This window comes from Corvus brachyrhynchos, unplaced genomic scaffold (genome assembly GCF_000691975.1).
Source record: "Corvus brachyrhynchos isolate BGI_N302 unplaced genomic scaffold, ASM69197v1 scaffold720, whole genome shotgun sequence".
Classification (NCBI taxonomy): Eukaryota; Metazoa; Chordata; class Aves; order Passeriformes; family Corvidae; genus Corvus; species Corvus brachyrhynchos.
Window position 1 is genome coordinate 621,618 of NW_008235978.1, and position 4,590 is coordinate 626,207.

A 4,590-nucleotide genomic window follows, 5' to 3' on the forward strand; every position below is an offset into this window, starting at 1 on the left:
CCCATTCCGCACCGCCCGGCTCTGCCCGAGCCCGCACCGCCCGGCTTTATCCCGTTCCGCACCGCCCGGCTCTGCCCGAGCCCGCACCCGTCGGTGGGCGCGATGCTGCGCAGGCAAAGACCCGCTGTGCTCGGGATATGCTCGGCGCATCCCCTCGGTGCGCAGGTGACACCTTCCCTCTGTCTCGGGGGCTCGGGCAGAGGTGGAAAGTATCGCCACGACCCGCGCTAACGGCGGGTGAGGATTCCTACAGGCACCGCAGTTCGCTCCGTGTGTAACAGAACTGGATTTTTCCTTTCTCTAAATAAGCACCTAATAAGTTCTGTTTTATCGTATTTTAGCACCGCACAGGGAGCGTAGCTCTCCGCGCCTGCCCTGGTCCGCCGGTCTCTCCTTGGCTTCATGCCCCGGTGGGTGCCTGGCGGCAGCGGGACCGAGGGGGATCGGGACCCGGAGCGGGCACCGAGCGGCGGAACCGAACGCGCGGCTGAGCCCCGCGGCCGCCGGTCCCGCTCCCCGCGCCCGTGAGCTCGGGGCCCGTGAGCTCGCCCGCTGTCCGTGCGGGGAGAAATCAGCAGGAGCCATTTAAGCTCCCGAAATACCGAACAGCTGGCAAGGAAAAACCTGCTTTTCTTGGGAAGATCAGCAATTCTCTGCTAATGGAGATATAAATGGTCCCATTGCTTCCCAGCTGCCAGTCCCCGACAGATTCTGTATCCGTGTTACACGAGCAGCACTGCTCTCTTATCATATGCTCATTTAAATTTTTGCATAATGTTGCTAGCAAAAATCAAGGAATATTTACAAGTGAAATGCACCCAGAGTTCATGCATATAATCCACTTTTTTCTTTTATTTTGCATCCCTTAATGCCTTATTTCAGAGTTTTCTTTGATTGCACTGAGCCTGAGCCTTGTTTTGTTTTCTCTCACTGGAAACACTCACCTTGAAAATACTGCAGAGAGTGATGGGAAAGTTAAATCTAGCAGGATTTTACTTAGACCTCTGTGCAGGGTCTGCCTGTTCTTCCTGTAACATATTCACCTCATAGTGACATACAGGACCCAGGGACACACTAGTTTTGGAAACACACAGGAATGCTGTGGGTAGTTCTACATGGAATCAGAATTTGACCAAAAATGTGCAATATTAAAAATGACCATTTTCCCTTCATTCCTATTACCTAGATATGGAAGTTCAAATTCAAGAATGTGTTTTCACATCCACAGCACTCTGGGGTAATATTAAATGAACTCTGTTTAATAAAACACATTCCAAGTTGCTATTTTGATTGAAGCATTATACTTGTCTTCCTATAAGTAGTTCAGATTTCACTGGGTCATTGAAAATTTTTGAATCAATCTCTTTTCCAATCATATTTAAAATACAGACATAAATAACTGTGACACAGATCCCTTCAGAGCACAAACCAGGAGTAAGGGACTCAGTGCTGCACAGACAGTACTGCAGTTACCTCTCATGATAGGAAGGAAATTTTGTCATTCTCCAAACACGCTGATCGTACCTTTCATAAAACATCTCACATTCATCCAGGGAGACAATGGCATCCCATTTTGTCCTTGAATCATTGAAATACGAAGTATTTTGATCACAAATGTCTGCTATTATCAAAACACCATCATGATTTCCACAGGATTAGAATAGATAACCCAGGTGAAGCTGTGCACAGGTCTCCCCCTGCACAGGTCCCCCCTGGTTCTTTTTTTCTGCATCGAGTTTTATCTGTTTTTAAACACTCTGTCATTGAGAACAGCAGCACCAAACAAAGTCCCTAGTTCTGTCCAGGGCAGCTGTGGCCCTCACAGGTGATGGCTGGAAGGAAAATTGTCCAAGTCTTCTGTTTCGATGGTTTCTCCCTAGAAAACCCTAGAATCATAGAATTGCTTTGGTTGGAATAACCTCTAAGATCAACTCTGATGTGTATGTGAAAATCACAACAGACTTACAGAAGACTTGTTGGAAAAAATATTCACATAAATACTGAAATATTTACAGATATTTACAGTTCTCCCTGCTTGAACCAGGAAAACAAATGCAATAAATGCAGCTCAGGTACCAGGGTTCCAGACCTGGTACTTCCCATCAGGTTAAACTATGGGTTAAATGGTTAATGTCCTCCGCCTACTCCAGACAGTCCAGGCAGGATTGGGACAGCAGAGCACCAGCTCCATCCAACTGGGTGGCCCCCGACTGGAGGAGGCCAAGGGCCAGGGTGGCTCCATTGAGGTGTCGGGTGGGCAGCAGATTCTTGCTGCACCAGCACCCCAAAATCAGCCATCTGCCTGCACGGCTGGTCCTCATCCTTTCCTTTGAGAAGTTCCTAATGCAGAAGGTTTCCCACTCCAGTGAACTCATGCAGGAGCCTCTGGGTTGGGAACAATGTCTCTGCTCAGTGCAGCTGCTGATCCCTGCATGAATCTCTGGGCACTGTACAGTAGCAAAGGGACAAGCCATTTCACCTCTCTGTGCTTCATGTAAACTTCTACATGTCAGAGTCCCACGGTCAGAGGATCCCTCTGGACTTTTCTTTCTTACATATTTTCACTGTACATCACTTCCCTTCCAGTATGAGATCAAAGAGAAAAGGGGTGGTGGAAGTAGGAGAGCAGTAGCAGGAAAAAAATATCTGACAAAGAGCAACAGCTCCCCAACACCCCTTTAAAGTAATGACGATTTACCAAATGGTTGGGAAGTTGTTATAATTCCTTTTCCAAATTATTACTCGCCCTTTAGATTAGAAATGAGGCCAGGGTTAGCAATCAGCCATAAATGGTAGGATTTCTGAAGTAGAAGCACTTGTCTGATTGTGAAGTGGAGGCCATTATTGCCTTGATTGAGTCTTTTTTTTTCTGGGTTGTTTTTTTTTTTTTTAAGCTTGCTTGATTTGTGGCTGAGAGCACACATTCACCACAGTACTGGGAGCAATCAGAGCCTTCCCTGCTCTTTTTTGCTCAGTGATTTAGGGTCCACTACTTTGGCACAGCTGCCACCTTTTAGCCTCCATCAAGCAGAGATATTTTTAAGTGAACTGCATTTTGTGTTTGTCTTTTATCCTCCCATTGCCTTCCTCATGCTTTTTCTTTTCTTCTTTTTTTTTTTTTTTTTTTTTTTTTTTTGGGGGGGGGGTGGTGGTGCATTAACGCCACCAGTGCATGTCTGTGAAAATATTGTACCAACTTCAGTTCCAAGTATGAAGTTGAAAGAAGGCAGCTGAAGCTGGCTGGTTGTCATCTGACTCCATGTACATATCAGATCTGCAGTTACATGAGAAATAGGGTTGAAGTAATTTGCTCAAGGACTGAAATAAGCCAGAAGCACTGGTGGGTGTTTGGGTGCTGGAGTTGAGTTTAGTTTGCCTAAAACTCAGATTTCAGCCACGAATTTGTATTTATACCATTTATTTCCAGAAATTATCTGTTTTGCTAGCATATTGTATTTTAGAGCTCCTCCCAAGCTATCTCTAGAGGTGTGAAGCACAGCTGAGGGGGCTGGTGCCTGGCAGACCCCAGGGTTCACAGTGGCTCCCAGCCCATACCTGGTGGCAGCCAATGAAGCCAGTGAAGAAAAGGCAGCAGAGCCACACCAGGGCCACCCTGCTCCAGCCCAGCCACAGAACCCACCAGCACTTCAGGCTCAGGAACACATCAGCACATCTGCAGGAAGCCACAGGCATTGACCTCATTCCTTTAATTGCTGGTGCTCTGAAATAGCTGAATTTTGCCTCATAGTCCATTTGCAGGGAGGAACTCCACGTCAGCTAACCCAGTAAAACACACTTCCATTGGCCACTGGCACATCCCTACAATCATGGTGAATGGAAATGCACCAAATCCCCAACTACAATGGTGTGATAGGCCCTGGGAGCACAGACGCCAGGTTGTGGCATGTGATGCCATGTAAATTGATGTAACAAATACCAGGTAATGTGATGTGATGTATTGTGATGCAGTGTGATGTGATGCTGCCTTAGAAGGCTAGTGCTGGTGACTGTGTGCAAAAACAGGCAGTGGAAAAATAGCAGAACTAATACTTCCTGGTGCTGGAAACTGCAAATGCAGCAGAACAGGTATTTAGTGCAGGTCTGTAACCCACCTTTTCCTCAGACATGTTTTCCAAAGTGTAAGTTTGGAGGGTCTAGTGCATCAAGAACATCAGCCACACCAGCAGTTCGTCTCCCAAGCCAATTAGGAAGCTGGTGTGAATGAGGTAATGGGAGACTCTCAAAGAGGTATTACTGTAGAAAAGGGAAGAATCTATTTCAGCATCAACCAGGAAAACCCCACTTTAGGCAGACTCAGGGGGAATGCACGGTGAAGCCAAGATGCAATGACAGATGCTATTTGTTTTATTAAACCTGTATTTCTGGTATATTCAGAGCAACTACATTCACTGTTCTTTGAAGCTGGTGCCAGGACACGGGGCAGAGCGATGCGACCAGCCTTCAGAAACAAACAGGAGAACCAGCTCTGGAAAAGGGGGCATGGCCTTCCAGTGATGACAAAAGGCACATTTTCACTCTGACATCACAAGCAATTAAGAAACCAGCCATAAATCCTGAACACAGACTCAG